This window comes from Zootoca vivipara, chromosome 1 (genome assembly GCF_963506605.1).
Source record: "Zootoca vivipara chromosome 1, rZooViv1.1, whole genome shotgun sequence".
Lineage (NCBI taxonomy): Eukaryota > Metazoa > Chordata > Lepidosauria > Squamata > Lacertidae > Zootoca > Zootoca vivipara.
In genome coordinates, this window is record NC_083276.1 from 70,489,446 (window position 1) to 70,510,444 (window position 20,999).

A 20,999-nucleotide genomic window follows, 5' to 3' on the forward strand; every position below is an offset into this window, starting at 1 on the left:
AACCTTCAGTGTGGCAAAAAAACTTATCCCCCACCTCAACAATTAAATTTGGAAAGAGTGCTATACTGGGAGTGTGTTAAAAAGAAAACTTCTACCTTTTTTTGCTGCAACCCAGAACTCCTTTTATCACTTGCATTGTTTCTGGAGAAGGATATTTCTTCCACCATTCTAGGCATGGCTCCTAGAATAGTTGAGCAAACCCTGACTTTTGAAATAAATAAATAAATAAATAAATAAATAAATAGATGCATTTCTTCCTATACCTACAGAGCACATTTTTATGGAATCATGGCCCAACTGGTACAAATATTAGAAGAGCTCTACACACACACACACTTTCAACAGCGTGCACCCCAATCCTGAATGTTATTCAGCATAACCATTGGAGCAGGTATAAATGAAGCATTCCTCATGGTATTTGTGCTGACAAATACGTTTGAAAAGTTAAATTCTATCCCCATAGCAGAGAAGGTGCGAGCCCATTAATATTATCTCTTTGTTGCCTACAGATGAATGACTGTGTATGTTACTCCAGACCTGGATAGAAAAGCATCAGCAGAACCCTTAAAAAGCTTGCAATGTGAAGTAAAACAGTGGTGCGCGCTCTCTCTCTCTCTCTCTTATTTAAAGCATGTTTGCATAGAACAAAAGTGGCAGTTCCATGTTAATAACCTCTATGGGTGGGGGGAGTAATTAGCCCTTTAGCATCTCCCTTTCTTCAGGAATGATTCCTCCTGGGCTGGTGCTTTTAAATGGCTCCAGTTCTGACTGCCTTTGTTGAGCTCAGAAATGGTGCACATATGAGAGAAATTAAGCCCTCATTTAACAGAGACACATGCCTGTCAAGACCAGAGTAACAAAGGCTGGTCCCTCAGGGCTACTCAGCTCCCCGAGGCTGCCACTCATTCTGTTAGCAATGCTTACCCTTTACAGACTGTGTATAAAACCCAATAAATCATTTCATCTGCTCTGGTTAATATGCACATGAACCCATTCCTTTCTTCAAAGCGTTTTCTATTCTCATTGCAACATTCCCTGTCAGTTTTCTAAGAGGTGTCCAGGTGAGGGATTTTAAAAGATAATAAATAATGTGGCAATGGTTTCACTATTAAACACTAATATTATTGTGCCTATTCTTCTTCTTCTTCTTTGGTGATCACTCGTAGCCGAGTAAGATTGTCTTCTACATGCGGCCGCTGGGAGAGATCATCAGGGGTTTCAGCTGGGTGTTCATCAGTATGCGGATGATACCCAGCTCTACCTCTCTTTTAAATCAGAACCAGTGAAGGTCCTGCGTGAGTGTCTGGAGGCAGTTGGAGGATGGATGGCAGCTAACAGATGGAGATTGAATCCTGAAAAGACAGAAGTACTGTTTGTGGGGGACAGGAGGCAGACAGGTGTGGAGGACTCCCTGGTCCTGAATGGGGTAACTGTGCCCCTGAAGGACCAGGTGCACAGCCTGGGAGTCATTTTGGAGACCCTACCTGCCTGCAGACTGTCTCGCCGGAGTGGTGCATGCTCTAGTTATCTCTCGCTTGAACTACTGCAATGCACTCTATGTGGGGCTACCTTTGAAGGTGACCCGGAAACTACAACTAATCCAGAATGCGGCAGCTAGACTGGTGACTGGGAGCGGCCGCCGAGACCACATAACACCAGTCCTGAAAGACCTACATTGGCTCCCAGTACGTTTCCGAGCACAATTCAAAGTGTTGGTGCTGACCTTTAAAGCCCTAAATGGCCTTGGTCCAGTATACCTGAAGGAGCGTCTCCACCCCATCGTTCTGCCCGGACACTGAGGTCCAGTGCCGAGGGCCTTCTGGCGGTTCCCTCACTGTGAGAAGTGAGGTTACAGGGAACCAGGCAGATGGCCTTCTTGGTAGTGGCACCCGCCCTGTGGAATGCCCTCCCACCAGAGGTCAAAGAGAACAACAATTACCAGACCTTTAGAGGGCATCTCAAGGCATCTCATTAAAAGTTTAGGGAAGCTAAATAAAGACACAGCATGGGATGCTAACGCCTTGCAACATCCTTCAGAAAGTGCTGACACTCAAGGAGCGGTGCAGAGCCTTGAGGATGCTGAGGGTGCACTGTTCCCAGGGGGAAGGGTTGAAAGGTCGGACCAGAGTGCTATGGAGGGGGAGGCTCCAGGGGAGACAGCACCAGCCCCTCAGCTGAGCAGCTCAGGAGGAGAGGGGGCTCCACCAGCCCCAGCCCCCCATCAGTGGAGGGGGGAAAAGAGGCGAGAGGAGAGGAGGAGATTCAGAACGCCACGGGTGTTTTGCTGGTGGAAGTTCTGAAAGGCAGTGCTTCCGGATTCTGATTCGGACTAGGACAGTCATGAATTTTGATGCTCTCTGTTGTACATATGTATATAATAAAACTCTGTAAATAAAATTTCTGTATTTTAATATTTTGTTGGAAGCCACCCAGAGTGGCTGGGGGAACCCAGCCAGAAGGGGGTATAAATAATAAATTATTATTATTATATTATTATACAGCATTGTATGTCAGCTTACAAGTCCTCCTTTGAGGTATACAAATGGCTTTTAGATGCCATCAAGCACCCCTGGCCTAGAACACCTCCATCCAGACACTCTTTTGCCAGTGTTAACAGGAAAAGGCAGGAGAGAAAAGTGTTTAAATAAACAAACAAGAACTTCCCCAGGGGCATACCGATTAATAGGGAAAATATTTGTGGTTGAGAAGCTGTCCATCTCCCTGGTACATAGGCTGTGTAGGAAGCCATTTTATACAGAATCAGACCATCTAGTCCAGTATTGTCTACTCTACATGGACTAGAGACAGCTCTTCAAAGTTTCAAATACAAGACGCTGGAGACTAATGCTGGGACCTTCTTCATGCAAGGCAGGCACTGAGCTATAATCCTCGCCCAATCAAAATCATGGTCCAATCAATATTGTAGGAGAGAGCTTGGAAAAGCCAATCAGGAGATTTATGTTAACAGGGTTTCTGCTGCTTGCGCTAATGAAGCTTAATGTGAACTCAGGATGATTAGGGGGAGAAACCAGGAACCATATATGGGCTACCTTGATACACCATGAATAGACCCTTAAGTAGGGATGCTTGGAGAATTTGATTTCTCAGAATTATGATGCAAAGTGACCTCATCTGCGCCTTCTGGATGAACCTGGACCTTTGGATTTTGCACTTTTCAAAAAAAAAAATAATTCAGCTCAAGACTCTAAAATATATCAAGATGCATTAAAAACAATATTTTAGGGTAAAACATGTCTGAAAATGTGCACAGTGAAGTGAAATTTACAATTAAATAAGCATTTTATAAGATACATATTAAGATTAAAATTGCAGATTAATCTGTAAATACGACTGAAGAGAATTACGAAGCAACACACGTCAAATTGACATATGCTCAAGGTGCACAGGAATCAATGAAGGACCAAACTAGACATTACTTAAAATGTGTTTGACACCTAGTTCAGGATTACCCATGTCTTTTTTCTTTACAAAGAACAATGGGGGTGTGGAATTCAGATTGGGACTATGATATGGGAAAGGGGTGATTAACCCCTTGTGCCATTTTCCCACTGAAAATCTATATATTTATAACACTTATATACAGTGCTACAGTTCGAAATTTCCAGTGCCGTTTACAGTAACTAATAAAACACCAAAAGGCAGGGATAAAAACAGTCACAGCAGGGGAGGGAAATACATCAGGGATTAAAAGCCTGGGAAATAAAAAGGCCTTTGGTGCCTGGTGTGCTAAGAGAGGATAAGGAGATTGTAGAAACTGAAAAAGACTCCCTGGAAAAGACCCTGATGTTGGGAAAGATGGAGGGCACTAGGAGAAGGGGACGACAGAGGATGAGATGGTTGGACAGTGCTCTCGAAGCCAGCAACATGAGTTTGACCAAACTGCGGGAGGCAGTGGAAGACAGGAGTGCCTGGCGTGCTCTGGTCCATGGGGTCACGAAGAGTCGGACACGACTAAACGACTAAACAAAGAAATGAATTCTTTGCATCTGTCCTCACTGCAGATGTTGGGCTCACACCCATTCCTGAACTGTTTTAATTTTTCAGGAAGAAGGTGTGCAGAACCAAGGCAAATAGTGTTGATGAGATAGGATCTAAGCACTACTGACAAATTAAAAATTAACAAAAACTCACCTTCCTTGTTTACAAAAAAATTAGGAAAGGTTTTAGCAGAAACAGCAATGCAAAAAAATAAATGCCACTGCAGCAGAACCAGGGCATCTAGATTAAAAATCTCCCAAACTTATACATTTAATTCATTTTATACTTCTATGCCCCTTCTTTTACACTAAAATGTTACTCAAAGCACACTTCAAATATTTAAAATCATATTATGCATTGGGTGTAACCATAATCCATGCAACTATGAAAGTAGATGTACCTAGTACCGGTATATGGTAGTAGTATAGGCAGGCATAGTATCCCAGGAAAGAGATTCATTCAAAATAAGGTTTCAGAATTAACCTTCTATTTAACCAAGGGAAGGAGGGTGGGATATCAGGGAAAGGAAATCAGCAAAAAAAAAAGTCCATATATTGGCATCTGGAAGTGAAAGAGAGTTGCAGCCTGGTGTGGTCATGGGCAAGTTGGCGGGGAGGGGGGGGCAGATTTCTGGTCCCCATGTGGCTGATGAATGACATGATCCATGATCCCCTCCATTGGCCACAAGGGCAGTTGAGACTCACTGGAAAATTAGCCGATTGTGCACCAGCTTGAGGGTGGAACTTCAGGCAGACCTGCGTGAAGCCTACCCCTGCCTGGCTTCACTCAGGTTCCCCACCAATGTATAAAAGCCAGATGTGCCTGCATTCAGTTGGGATGGACTTCCTACCCTCCCACCCTAAACATATTGGGCCTACTCAAAGCTGAGTGGGCAGGGCATGCTTGAGACCTTGTTGTGGAATTATTCAGTCACCATAATCAGGGGCAGGAAGGAATTTGCCTGGAAACAAACTGGGCCGGCCTGGAGGTTTTGCCTAATTCATAGCAACTGTCACAACCTGCTGGCACGTAAGGCATTGAGGTTGAATCTTTAGTCTAGACAGAGGGGGTGGAATGGAGCCCTATCCCACTCCAAAGAATGAGGGTACTCTGGTAAAAGGGTTAGCGGTGCTTCCATCTAAATGCCCAGATGAGGGTGAGCGAACCATAGAACCCCTCTCCCAAATGGCATCCTAGAGGGACCACACAAATTTGATGTACATCATAGGTGACCTTGGAGGAATAATCAGCAAGCAAACAGGCTGGCTGATTCAGGATACACACCCAATGCCTATGTCAAAGCCAACTGACATCTGTAATCAATAAAGTTGTGGCCTATTTGATCTCGGGCTGTTCGTTTTGTCTTTATTACTTTTTCCCATGCTTTGACCCCGACGACTGCAGACTCACTGCTGCTGGGTCCGCCATAGTATACCCTCTCATTCCACTGACAGAAACCTCAGCTGGATCAAAAAGCCTTCTATCAGCAGTGGGATACCATCGGATACCTTCCTTTATAATTATATGCAAGGCTATTTAAACTACAGCCCATCTTGCAATCCATTTATGGATTTACAGATCTTATTACAGATTTGGGCTTGCTTGCTCTTACCCAAGGTAAATTGGATTTCTAGAATAACTCAGCTCTCTGGATAACAATACATTGCATTATTTTAAAATTCTAGAATCAAAATGTGGATATATATATGGTAGAATTTTGAGATGTTCTATAGCTCAGGCAGCTTTGCAGATAACTGCATTCACTGGGAGTTTGTTTGAAAAGGTTTTTTATATGTCAAGCATAAAATGTTGGGCATACTCTTTTTGAATAAATCATGATACTTAAGTTTTGTTCTTAGCTTTTCAAATTGACTAATATAGCTTGTCTAGTAAGAATCAAATGTCCCATTCACTTTACCCACTGCCTCCTTTTGCAAGAATAAAATGCAAGAATACTTCTGCCATGAAAACAAGGGAGAACATGTGAAGGTGTCACATGCTACATATGCCACTGACATAATTCTTTAATAGGATATGCTGTAATTTCCTGCAATTAATACCTTAGCAAAGCTATAAAGGTCTTTTTTCTTCCCAAATTCTAAAATACATGCAATGTGAAAATTAATGTAGTGTCAACCTTTCCATTATTAGTTTCTTTTTTCCATGGCTTTATATAACTTAGCTATAAAATTCATTCCAGCCTTTTTTTAAAAAAAGCCATGCTTGATACTAGCTTAAGCAGATATTATGATTAAATTATACTTAGTGTGTTATACTGTACATACTTTCTTTGCATACTGTCATTTTGGGCAACACAAGATAAACATGGTGTGCCATAGTAAGCCACACTGTACCATGCTCATGATTTGTTTTCTTTCATTGAATGGCTACAAACTTCAGTGTAGCATTTTGTGGAAGTTCCTATAGCATAGGAATTTAAGCATGGTGATGTCAATGCTTCTCTGTGGAAATGAAAAGATATTCTGCTGTGTTATATCAAGTGTCGCACAATATATCACTTTTTATTCTCCATCCCTCAAGTATGGTATGCACACTGTTTAACTTCTTAAAATCTCAATGTAGACATAATTTACACAAGCTGTGCAAATGCCTGATTTACAGAAGATGGTCTATACAAGATTTATAGGAAAGACTTAGTTCTTTTAAACAAGCAGGACTCCTAAGTACAACAGAGCCAACAACCCTACTCTACCATGTAGTGAGAAATATTGTGCCTAAATAGAAAACACAGCTTTCTCTTTTAGAAGCAACCGGTTCTCTAATATAATTAGAAACCACTCATACTGATTTCCCCCCCAGTACTTCATTAAATTCTTACGAAAGAGACAGTTTACAAAAAACAAAACCTTCATTACTTGACAATTGTTCATTCATTCCAGGTTAAAGGACACTGTGTCCAAAAGAATATGAGGCAGTTGACGAGTTGTGATGGAAGAGCCAAAAATCAAATTCAACAGAGAAATAATTTCAGAAAGTCTTCACAAAACCAAAACATGGGTGTGCATACATAGGCTTTGTGCACACCTTGAATATTTTGAGGGAAAACATGTCTTCCCAATGCTTAAAGAATCAAAAAGTGTTAGAACAGAAATAATTATATTGTTTCCAAGGCTTATTAATGTGCAGAGAAGGCCTGTTTTTAATATAGGGCAGTTAAATAAACCAGCCCTTTTCTTCTTATTTTTCTCCTTTACTATCCTTTCACAGTCCTATGTAGAGCTGGTAAAAATTTATTTTTAAAATATACTGAGGGAAATGAAGCATACAACAATTTGACTTGATTTCCATCTCTAGATGATTTGAGGAGAGCTGAACTACTCCATGTGTTTATTGCTCATGGCCTATGTTCAGACAACATCTCAGCTTCACGCAAACAAATGTTAGCTTCCGAATGCAGCTGCTTTACTATTCCTTTTTCATGGGCCATCAAACAAGCCAGGAAGCCTTTGGTTAACTATAGTGTAAAACTGGTTTCATATCCTGGTTTGTTCCAAAACAATTAACCACAGTTTCCCAGTTAGACAGAATTGGGTAGTATAGTTAACAGGAAACTTCTGGGCTTGTTCACTCACAAACACACAAAGGGAGGAATCTGTATGAGGAAGGCATGGTCTGTTTATCTCATCCAAAAGCAGCTGTTGACTGTAGCATCAAGTGTTCCCTTGAATGGGTAAATACTGTCTGTAAGTCATCAGAGATTCACCACAGATACGTAAGTCAACTCAAAAGCAGTTATATCAGTTCATACATTCAACTAACAGTCACCGAGTGTAAAGAGATAAATTAATATTCACATAAACGTGAACCAATCCAACAGTAGAGGCTTCTACTTGTATACAATACTAATCAGCTGGGGGGGGGACTATTTTTGGTTCATTTCATTAATCTTATTTACATTACTATTTCCCCCTATACCTTTTCTAGTTCATGCTGAAATTACAGTACCTCACCTGAACTTCTCTTTCTTAATTTATATTACTATTAAAATTAATTTAATGGATTTCAGGTCTGCTTTTACCCTTCTAGGGCAGGTTACAACATTCAACGTATTTTTGAAAAGCTGTAAAAATAAGTAACAATATTGAAATACAGCAGCAGATCACACCTTTCTAAACTATAATAACCATAAAACCACCCAAATGCAGACCAGATTTTTTTAAAATAGAATTTCCCCAAAAGCCAAGAGACAGAGGGTCATACAAACTTTATTGAAGAGGGCATTCCCTATGTACTGAATTAACAACTTTGTTCTAATAGTTGATCAAAGAAACACACAAGGGCATCACCCACACTTCCACAAATTTCTGTAATTGTTATGTACTATTCATTATAACAACTAAAAACCACCTTAACTCCCCCCACCTGTCTGTTAGTCTGCCCAGTTTAATGGGAAAAAATGGCTTGTTGTCACAATACAGAAAGTTTAGTATAATTATTCTCTAATGCTTCAACTGACATTCTGCCTCCCTTTTTAAAACAGAGCTGTGTTTTATCATTTTTGTCCAAATACCTGAATCTCTGAAAGAAAACTCTGACCTTTGATATCATCACATTCCAGCACTGTTTGTATACATGGCCATCACCATAAATCAGGTTCTTTAAACAACGCACTAACATTTTATTAACTATTCCCTTTATTCACTATATCCAGGAAAGCACACACTGCAGACAATATATTATTACTTAGGCTAAAATAGCTCACAATTAACCATCAAAGAAATATCCCATGTCCATAAAAGTTACAGCAAGCAAAAAGCCAAGAACTGACAGTGTTATTACATCTTATTAAGGGATGTGTTTCAATGCAATCCTTAGAGACTATCCATGACAGTCTATTGCTGTAGGTACCAGCCCAACTTCTACTTCTACTTAATTCTTCAAATATAACACACACATCCCCAAAAACCCAACCTAGTTTGTCACCTATAAATACAATGAATCCTAGCATGAGAACTTGCAATTTACCCAAGTATATTAGAAAACCATTTCTATTAATAATACCTGATACTAGCTGTCCACTGATCATGTATTAATTACCTGTAAATCCAGGACTTTGCATGATGAAATAAAATGCTCTTTATGTATTTATTAAAGATGTGTCTTAACTGTCATTCATCAAAAGTATTCTAGGATGCTATACAAAAATACTAATAACTATGGATTGCCACTCCTAATCACACTGCTGGCAAACCTTGCCTACCCAACCCCCACCACATCCTCCACCTTCCTTGCCAACTCCAATCTCCTCCCTTTACACCTTACACAACCCCTGTACTGCTACAGCTCCTTCATCACTGGGGAGTATTTGAAGTCCTGTCTGGAATGCCTGCCTTGAACCATCTGCCTGCCCACTCCACTGGACCACCTGCCCATTTGTTTGCTCACTCAGTCAAGCTGCCTGCTTGTTTGGACCCTGAGTTTCCCCACTCTGTTCTACATGCATGCAATAGGATGAAACAGAAATTAACTCAGTTCACAATTTAATGAAAATCCAACTAATTTGTACTTCCCAAACCAATACAGCGACCTAAATGCAGCTGCCCAAAAAATTCCAAATTTTGTGCTGGAGTTATTCAACCTGAAAATGCCTACAAAATATTTTTAGATAAGTGTACACTAAACTATGTCTATTAATGAAAATAGTACAAAATATATGCTTGTAAAAATGCACACATCAGACAAAAATGCACACAAAAGTACATAACTGTGTGTGTGTGTGTGGATTTCTGATTTTATGTAATTGCAAACTGTTGTGGAAATAAGGTGAACTGAACTTCTTTGGAAAAATGAGAAACCGAGAGAAACTAAAATTGACACATTTGTCCACCCTTAACCCACCATTAGACTTTGCTGCAAAGCTATTGAATACATGATTGGATTTGGGCTAGTTTTTCAGCAACAAGGACACAGTCTTCTTATCAATTCTCCCTGATTAATCTGGTTTATTCCTCTATTTCTCTATCAAGCAAGTGTTCTGCTGCACTGACTGAAATGAGAAAAATGGCTATTGATTATTAGATACACTGCTTTAGTACTTATAGGAATTAGCAGAACTTGGGAGTGAACAACATAGCTAATGATGTCATCACTTTCAAAAATATAAAGAGAAATAAAGAAACAAGCATGATCACCCTTCATTTCCAAATTCCGGTTTCCTCTCCCATCCTAAACCTGAGCTTTTGCTGCAGATTTAGCTCTTTTCCACAAATCAGATCATGTTCAGGTTCAATGCGCCAGAGTCCTATTCTTCAAGCCTGTTGAAATATCACTTTCCGAAACATGTGTGCTAACATTTGGCCAGCAGTACCACAAGATGATTTTATTAACTTGTAGCTCATTTCATAGACTGCTGCTCATGTTGCTAACATATGCTCGCCTACCATTTACTGCTCTATAATTAGAAGAGTTATATGAAAGAGATACTGAAGGCCTAATCATTCCCCCCCCCCCTTTGAATTCAATATACTGTTTGGATCTTACAATAAGAAATAAAACAACTCTTCAGTCATCATTATTTTTTTAGACCAAGCACATAGTAAAAGTAGATAAGCATTTAGTAGTTTTCCTAAGGAGACAACATTCTACAAAACTCTGAATGTAATTGTGAGATCTTCAGTAGTTAATGCCAAACCATGGTTTAGTGTTACATGCCTGAGCCTCTCACCTGCATGCTCCTCACACATGGAAATTCCTCCTTTATTTCCTGGCTATGGGCAAAGCACTCTTTTCTATTCTATCTAAAGCTGAAAACTATGGAACCAGGCAAGGGAAACAATAGTTTGTCAATTCAGATTAAAAGAAAATTGACTAATCTCAAACCAGAAAAGGAGGGAGAGAATTGTTATGTGCAAAGAGGGATGCAATGGATATCTCAAGCTCATTCATATCATGCTGGTGATCAGTAATTTATTAGAGTATTGTTTTTTAGTGGTTGTACTTGTGTATTTTATATTATTACTTATTAATGACTCAGGTTTTTTTATGAAGAGCAGTAAATAAGTAAATAAATAAATAATACTTGAACTATGTTTATGGCTGGATTCAGGCATCACCCTAAAACTTGATTGATTGCTTTTGTTGCAGGGGCAATCAGAAGGGAAGCAGCTGCAGTAATTATAGCCTGTTGATTAGGATATCACACCAGGGCAGTTTTGGATTCTGATTTGCTAGGTAATAACAAACCATGGTTTGTCAAGCCTGATATACAAAACCATAGTTAAATTTCATAGCTTGATGTAGTGTGCCCGAATTGAGCCTGAATCTCTGCAAACATATTCCCCTGCATGAAGTTCTGGGGGTTCCCTAACCACCACCCTGAGAGTATTGCACACATCATTACCATTATTAATAAACTTTTATACAACACCATCAGCTGGCAGATCAAATTTGTAAGCGGAGTATGTGCCTACTTTGAATAGCATGTCCAAATTTATTCATTCATCTAAATATGCAGCAAGATATGGGGCATGAATAAGTGGTGAAGTTGGTTCCAATATATGTGTCATGGGCTGGTTGGATGCTGGCTGGTGGGAGGCACCAGACGGGAACTCCCTAGGGAATCCCCAGAGAAAGAAGGCTCTGAGCTAGGGGATTTGTGATGGGGCAATGGTGATTGGTCAGAAGGAGAAGGAGAAGGGGAAGGGGAAGCGTCAGCAGCAGGAGAGGTGGCAGAGTTTGGTGAACAGGAAGAGGCTGTGGCAGAAAGCAGTTCAGACTCTGAGGCTGAAGTGTAGCCCAGAGGGGAGGCTGGCTAAGAGGCAGAATGGAGACAGGCTGCTGAAGAATCCAAGGTGTCTCCCCCTCCTGCTGTGACCAGATTCCCCTCCTCACTGGTCTCCTAGAACTTGCAGAGAAAGGAAATGGGGTGAACCAACACAGCCTGAGGTTGCGTTGCAACTGCTTCATTGGGGTGAGGCCTCATAGAAAGCATTGTTCTAAAAACTAGGCCAGAGCTATGGTTTGTTTCTTTGAATAAAGATTTAAGTGATTTATTTATTTTTTGCAGCTGACCTATGCCTGACTCTAGCCCTGACAGTACTAGGATGTGTCACTTTCACCAATTTTCATAGGATCACATTGTCATCTTAGAAGCCTAAGCGTTCCCGTTTCTAAAAACTATAGGCCACTTATGTGAAGATACACGGGAGGCCATGTTTTCTCATAAAATTTAGCCAAACCATGGTTTAGCACGGGCATACTGACTTGCAGAGAGGAGCTTACACCTACTTTGCTCACCCCTGGTCCTTTCAGTTCAGTGTGGCACAGCAACTAAGCCAAGGTTTGGCAATTTGTCTGGGTTCATGGTTAAGCTCTCTCCTCCTTATCCGTGATCTGTAGCCCAGGTTTGTTCTGAGCTGCAGCTAAAGAGGGAGCCTAACCATGAGTACAGATTCAGTTCACACTAAAGATAAACCTTGGTGAGCTCCTCTCCAGCACAGTCCCCATAAGTCATAATTGAGCTTACCAAGACATGTGAAAAATGCAACACTTCCATCAGACCACTGTTCTGAAAAGAGGTCAGTCCTGACTTTGACTATGACTAATTGTGGAGCAATATATATATATATATATATATATATATATATATATATATATATAGGCATTGCGTATGCAGAGGTCACAGCCTTTCTCCGTAACCGCTGAACTGTAATGTAACAAATTTGGCCACAACGTTCCATGCAACCTTTCATGCCTAAAATAATGATTAAACACACAAAAAAGTGGTGCCCAAATTAGACGTCACCAGCAGAAGCTCTGAAGACTCCAGCAGCATCCAATAGAAAGGCAGATCGCCCACTGCTGCGTCCAAAGCCGCGCCACCAGATGACATCACAAAATTCCACAGCAACCAACTGAAAACAGGCCTTTTGCAGCCACAAGGCCCAACCAACTGAAAACAGGCCTTTTGCAGCAACAAGGCCCAACATTGATAAGTGGATGTAGGGGCCTGCCTGGGGGGGGGACCGAATAGGGGGCAGGGATATGTAATAGGTCAGAACAGGGTGGGGGGAGACACAGGGATGAAACCTGCCCTCTCCACAGTATCTTGCCTCAATATATCTTGCAGACTAGGCTGAGTGGATTTAGGGGCCTGCCGGGGGGAGGGATGGGGGGCGAATAGGCCACAGCATAGAATCAACTGAATATGAGCCTTTTACAGGGCCGTGCCTTTGGGTAGAATAAAATAATGTTGTTTCACATAACACACATGGGTAGGGGAGTCAGGGTTGGGACAGGGCAAAATTTTACAGAACATGCACATTGGGGGAATGATTGTGTGCAAAATGAAAGGGTCACAGGTATAACCCGGGGGGGGGGGGTGTTGGACGGAGGAGAGGAGTGAAATCACAGGGGTAAGTGGGGGGTTAGGGGGAGGAAAGGGGGGGAATCACAGGGATAAGCCGGGGGTGGGGGGAAGAGGGGGCATAATAGGTCATGGATCAGGACAGAGTTGGGGGATTTACAGGGATGAGGGGGGGATGAGGAGGGAATCACAGGGATAAGCCAGGGGGTGAGGGGAGGAGTGGGGTAATCACAGGGATACATCATGGATCGGCACAGGGTAGGGGAAATCACACAAATAACCCACAGCAACGCGTGGCAGGGCCAGCTAGTCTACAATAAAAGTAATGAACTATGAATGGATTTCATATAATCATAGAATTGCAGAGTTGGAAGGGACTCCAAGGATCCTATAGTCCAACCCCCAGCAATGCAGGTATCATGACTAAAGCATCCATGACAGGTGGCCCCCCAACCTCTGATTAAAAACCTCCCACGAGGGAGAGTCCACTATCTCCAAGATAGTCTATTTACTGAGCAAGAACAATTATATACACACTCAACTGTGTTCTGCGGCAAGCACAGTAGGTGTACCTATTCTTTTTAATCCAGAAAATCAAGTTAAACATTTAAAGAAAGCTCTAAGTACATTTATCATAACTTTTAGAAGCTAATTAAATTAGATAAAAGAAATAATTAGATTTGCATTTTTATCCCTCTTTTTTTAGTTCTGAAGAAGATCACAGCAGCATGCCCATGGGCAATTAAAAACCGCACAGTGCAGTGAAAATATAAAGGGAAGAGATGGGCTTGGGTCTCTTTTTTTCCCTGGCTAATTCATGATTGAATATACAATTAAAAATATTTTAAGGACTTACTAAAGTTGAGGGCTATTCTTAGAATTTGAGTTTTGTTTACAAGCCTTGTTTTTCTACTTTCAACAGAGCCTCTGATCCATGTAACATGCCAACAGATGTATCAAATTGCTTTCAGCAACTTTATTTGGTCCTGTTCTGAGATTACTGGAAGGAGATCAGTTCCATGATCGATAACAAAAGGCGGGAGGGGGTATTCCCCTGTGCCAGAACAGTAGTGCTATAATTGCTTTTTGCTTGTCAGTGCTAAATACAGTTTATAGAGAAAGAGACCTATGAATGAACAGTTGCATCCCAGTTTGAGCTAAATTCCAGACAGTGCCCCTTCAGCAAACATACAGCAAATAGCTTTAACCTATTTCTAGAAGGCAATAAATGAAGGGTCCACCTCTGAAACAGGAGGTCAATTAGATACTTAATAATGACCAATATCTTAGCATTATTATCCTAGCAAAAAAAAAAAAAATTAATTAACCAGGTTGTGGGGGCCATGAAGGCTAATGTAGAATGTAATTATTCCTGATCTTTAGACATGCACTTCACATAAAGAGATAGTCCTTATTCAGCTCACCAGGTACCTCAATTGTCAGTAGTTAATCATGGATAAGGAAAGGGATTTGTTGGTTCAGCCTCTCAAGTCTTAAGTACAACAAAAATTATTCACACTCAAGGACAGTTAAACAGTTGTCATTTTTCATATTTCTGCCCCTTTGTTTACCGTCATGCTCACTTATTTTAATAAAGTAAGACCAGGCAAGTTTGTTGATATTAAACTACACAGCATGAATGTTACTTTCAAGAACAGGAGGAAAATGTATTTGTGAAAATGAACTCTAGTGACAATAAAAATGGAAGAGGAACTCAACCTTCAATGTGCAAAGATAAATTCACGGATTAAATGGCAATCTAACTAGCTATGAGAAGGAAATAACTGCAGGGTTCACTATGGTAGGAAGGGAATGTGATGAGAAATGAACCTTTAAGGCACAATTAGAAAAATATTCCATTCAGAATTGACACAGTAACTTCCAGTGACAGACAGATATAAACGTTTTCGAAATGAGTCAGATATTGTGTTGTACAGGGTTGTGGCAACTTTGGAGTGCAACATACTGGCTGACAGCCCCTATGTGAACACCACAAGAGCTTATAGGGCTGCCATTAGTATTAGCCCTCCAGCTTTAGCATTGTAATTAAACTAGAGTAACATAATCCAGTTGTCCTTAAAAGACAGTTTAGGAATGACATGTGGTTCAGAACATGGGAACCAGACTACTGATGGGGTGCTATCATTCGGATAAGACTAACCTTGAAAGTTTCCACACGTGATTCAAAGTGCTGATCCGTCTAAACCAGGCATCCCCAAACTTGGCCCTCCCACCTCCCATCATCCCTAGCTAACAGAACCAGTGGTCAGGGATGATGGGAATTGTAGTCCCAAAACAGCTGGGCCGAGTTTGGGGGTGCCTGATCTAAACCATTAAACAACTTGTGACCAAGGTACTTGAAGGACTGTCTTCTCCTTTATGAACCTGTAATGAAGTTTTAAAATCTGTATTTAAGGCCCTTCTCTGAAAAGGGCAGCCTGGACTACATCTGTTGGATGCCCTCACCTCCATGAACTCTGATCATGCAGGGTTCTAAATTATTCATCAGTCATCCATTCATTTTTTTCTATCTTCTCCTCTCTTATGTTTATTCACCCATCTTTCATTCTCACACAGATCCCATACAAGACATCCCTCTGTTTTTCCCTTCTCCCTTTTTTTTGTCTTCTGTTCATTCAATCAATCAATCAATCATCCACCATTTACTAATTCTCTTTCTCATGCATGCGTGCACACACACACACACACACACACACACATGAGAGAGAGAGGGAGAGAGAGGGGGGAGAGAGAGAAGAGAGATGGCACATATTTAAGATGTGCTATTTTGCCTTTTGCTCATGCTCCAATTTCATTTACCAAAACCATATTTAAATTGTCCTAAGTCTTTAGAGGGCTAAATAATCAGTATTGGCTTCACTTGTTTCTGTTATTGTTTTAAAAGGACCTACTCATTTTGTGAACTGGTAAATGTATGACTTGTGTCAACAGACTTTTGGCAGCAGTTCTTTGCCTATGAACTGTAGCACAACAGCACATCATAAAACTGTTAGGTACTGGTGCAGCTTCAGACTATTGTTCAGACTATTGTCCAGGAAGACTAGCAACACAACTAATTAACGCTGTGGGCCTTGATCCAAGGAACCGTATGACTGGCCCTACATGCCCAGGGGAGGTTTGAATTTATATTTCTCAAAGAGCACATCCCATGCTACACACAAAATATCTTATGAAATTGATTAGATTTCAAAAGCAATTTAATATGACTGGGGAGATCCTTAGCCATTCAATAGTTAAAAAAACAAAACACTGAGTTTGTGTGTAAACTCTTTGGATCCTAGCTATAGCCCCTTCATCTTATATGAATGGTGTCTCCACGTGTGTAATGTGCTTCCTCCATTAAATTTTAGCCAATTTTGCCCAGCCCACACTTTCCAGGAGGGTCTCCTGAGTTCTGATCATCCTCTGAAAAGGACTTAAAATCCATCTTAAACCTCTTGGATAGGTCAGGCTGTTCAATAACTATAAGCAAGCTAAAGCTGGCAACTTCCAAAATAATCCCACCCACTCTGCCTTACAGTAGCATTTCCTTCAAATTCGTTTGCATGCCTGATATGGCACTGGTTCAGCAGCTCCAATAGCAGCCAAAGCAATTTCTTACAAGATGCTCCAGGAGAAGATGAAAAGCCCACCAGAATCCTGGCAAACATGCTATGGAAGAGAAATACTTAACCTGCCTGGAATACTTTAATGAGTTTTCCCAATGCACACAAGAGAGAGAAGTAATCCACAGAAGTCTCTCACACTAAACAGGCCCAAATAACTGGATTGGCACAAAATGACAAAATGTTAGGCAGTGTCTAAACTCCATAACTTAGTGGAAAAACATGTTTAGAACAAGATGGATTGGAGGCAGATTAGTTGTTTCTAGGAAGAGCAACTGTCACTTGATCTCGGTGACATGCCTGTTAACCTTTGCTCAAAAAAACAAAAAACAGAAACCAGAATAGAAGACAGTAAGGCAAGGAATCAGCTAGAATTATGAACAAACAGTAGACAGAAGGGAGCTCAAAACCAACTCCACCACCATCATCATCATCATTTTGCATTAAGTGACATTCCACTTGCCAAACCCCTGCCTTGAAACAGTAAACTGTTTCAGAGCAAACACACATTTTGCTTCAGGTACCTCAAAAGTGAAGATAGGATAAGTAATTAACAGAAGGCAAGGAGGAGTCATCAGGCACAGAATAAAGGTGCAAATCCCTGCCTCCTACTACAGTCCAGCTAGAGAGCAAAATCGGCACAACTACGCAAAGTTCTTGAATTTTAGAATCAGTCTGAGAAGCCTTGGAGCAAAAGGGGGAGAAAATGCTCAAGCTGCATCAGAGCAATACAAAGTCTGTGCATGGTGATGTGGATAGTATGGGATCAGCTACAGCTCCTGCTCCATTTTGGAAAGTTGTGTGAACTTGGTCTTCCAAGTTCTTCTCCATTATAACCTCTTATTCCTACAAGGAGAGCTTTTGCTCCAGATCCTGAATCTTTTGCTTGCTCTCAGTCATTAGGGCTACCTTTGCTTGTAGAGACTGAATTTGCTGCCTGGTCTCTCCCTCTCACTTTCAGTGTAATACATTCAGCTGTTCAGTCAGTTCCTGCTTCTGTGATTCGTGGCTCTTCATTTGCATTTCCTGACTTATTAAGTTCCGCTGCAACTCTGATATATTTTCATTCAACACACTAATTGTTTCATTAGCTTCAGCCAGCTTGCTCTCCTTCTCCTGCAACTTCTTATTCAGAGATTCTATGTTCTTCCAACCAGATTTGTTAATTTCAATTTGTACTTGAAGCTTATTTTCTGCCTTAGTTTCTCTTTCTTGATACTGCTTGATGCAGTTGAGGAGCTTTTAGTTATGGTCAGCCTCCTACTCAAAATTTCCTCAAATTTGCATTAGCCTCCTTCTCAAGCTTAATTCGAGCCTCCTTTGCGACTCTTGAATTTTCTCCCATTCCACTCGCAAGAGCTGCATCCCTGAACAAATTTGGCCAGCCTGGTTTTTCTGCTTCGTCATCTGCACTGCATACACATTCTGCATCTGCAGAGAACCTTGAGTCACTTGTGCTGTAGTCAATGCAGACATTTCCTCCACAGACTGCGACAAGAAGTTGTTGAAAGATCTTAGAACAGAGAAGACCATTGTATTTCCTTCTGCATCTTCCATATGCATATTAACCTCCCCCACCACCAGCCACATCCTCAGTTCGTCAGCATTGCCAGTCACTTGCTCTACACTTTCCTCCTTGAACCTCCCTCTCCAATATATTTGACTAACTTGAGGTAGGTGGGGGAGAAACATGCTAAGAGGAAAGCACGCTTGGCAAATCCACACCGAGATCAACTCCCGCCTGGAAATCAATGTCCCCACTGTGGAAGGATGTGTGGATCCAGAATTGGCCCCCACAGTCACTTACGGACCCATTGTTAAAATTGGGTTTATGGAAGACAATCTTACTTGGCTATGAGTGATCGCAGAAGAGAAGAGGAGGAGGAGGAGGAGGAGGAGGAGGAGGAGGAGGAGGAGGAGGAGGAGGAGGAGGAGGAGGAGGAGGAGGAGGAGGAGGGAGAAAACTTATTGGAAACCAGAAGTTAATATAATGCTAGCAAGAATTAATAGCAACCATGCAAATTGTTGATAAGCTTCTTGTCTCGTGCCATCCCATTCATCCCATTCTACAAGAGGAGAAACCATCTCCCTGTGATAAGCCAGGCTTTAAAGCTGTACTAATATTCTGAAATATTATGCAGCACCATCCTTGCTGGACTGTAGCACTTGAAGAGCAGGTGAGGTTATCAGATATGAAAACAGACTGCTAATTTAAAACTACCCTAGATCCCTGACATGAAAATTGTTCTATATGTATGCTGCCTTTTATGTGGGAGATGTTCAAATATGCAAGATGGTGGTGATGATGATGACGATGACTACTATTATTTTATTTGAATTTGCAAACATTCAGGTCAAAATCAAAGCACAAATAGAGGGAGCATGACTAGGTAAGGGTGATGTGGGGAAAATTATGCAGCAATTTGGAAAGGCAACAGCAGTACTTTTCCTTACCTTTTTTTCTGGTCTTTAAAAAATATCCTAACTTGTTTCTGTACCATTCCCATCCTCCAAGTTCCTTTGGAAAAATATTTCTGCTTTCCTAATGGAAAAATCCCCTTTCTTCTCCCCCTGTGCTCCATTCTGGGGGTTCACCTAATCCCTCCAAAGCTGATTGGATGCGGGAGGAAAAGTCACGTTTTCAGGACTCGTTTTACTGGGTCCCTCTATCACAACTATATAGTTGGATTCAGCCCATTTTGTCATTTGGATTATCCTTTGTATCCCTTCCAACTTGCAATTCTGTAATTCCAAACTGCTTTCTGTGGGGAAATGAATGAACTTGGGGCGGGAGCAATTTTTTTACTCAGAATAATGCTACAACATATTTTAATATGCTTTTGGAAACTGGTTCTTGAGAGGTGGCTATTGCAGCCACTTGCAGTGGTGTCCAAAACAACAAGAAAAAGTGTTTAAAATGTGTATGTTTTTAAGGGGATGGGGCAGGGGGTGCCACAACTGCTGTGCTTATATTATGCTTAACCATGGTTAAGACAAGCAAAGAAAATTCATGTTAGAATGGAGGGAGCCCTTTTCCAATACACTGGATTCTGATTTTGATATCTGACACCCTATTTTGAAATATATTTGCATAATGATAATTTTATTATTTGTACCACACCCACCTAGACAGCTGAAAGTTGGTACCATGGAAATCAAGTTAAGTTAGGATTGCAGCCTACATTTCAGAAGCACTTTCCTGTGTTTAACAGAAGAGCTATTACTAACATGCCACACAGAGGTGAAGTCCTCCATGTTTCATATCAGTGTGATTTATTTCTGAGAAAACACTGTCTCTGACCATCTCACTGGTTCTATGTATCAAACTATTTGTATAAATAGTGAAAGGAGCCTCTGCTAGGTATGTATGGTAAAGGTACCAATACAATTCCCTTTTGGCTTTTTTATAGGTGACTGTTTGACCTGTGGTAATAACATTACTATAGTTATGATGAGGCATTAAAAGAAAAGAAAATAACCACCAGAAATGCTATCAAAATATAACACTTCTTCACAATCTATTTTTGAATATATCAAAGAGTGGGCCCTTGGACCATATTGAATGCTCCTGCTCATACACACACACACCACTAAAACTTGAATTGGTGCCCCTGGCAGATAAACATTGCTGCCTACAAAGGGTTTGGTACTTATATACCTACACAGCAATAGCTGCAGATGTTTTCCATAGTAATTGTCTCAATATAAAGCAGTTCAGTCTGGGTTGTAATAAAGCAATCCATAACCAACAATTGAATCACTGCTTTTCCTCCGTAGCACAGAAGTTAAAATGCCTGTTTATCTTACAGCTAAATGGGAAGATTTAAAAGTAATGCATATCTTTCAAACAAAACCTGTTTATTAACAAAAGACAGGCTACACCAAAATATTTATCACAATTTAATTTTTTTAAAAAAAAATGTGGAAAATCCTCCTTGGGTTTGAAGCTTTGCTTGTCTAGGAGAGTAAAAGCAATTTTGTTGTAAAGCTTCCCCTTTTACTAAATGGAATTTAAGCATAATCAGAAGAGAGCAATAAAACACACTGAC

The 20,999-nt window shown here is 40.8% G+C and overlaps 1 protein-coding gene and 1 pseudogene across 22 annotated transcripts in view; both read right to left on the reverse strand.

The window, feature by feature from the left end:
- The window catches only part of SOX6 (SRY-box transcription factor 6), a 420,354-nt gene that overhangs the window by 127,920 nt on the left and 271,435 nt on the right, over window positions 1-20,999 (reverse strand). The window lies entirely within an intron of this gene.
- On the reverse strand, window positions 15,716-20,992 carry LOC118087448 (mitotic spindle assembly checkpoint protein MAD1-like; annotated as a pseudogene).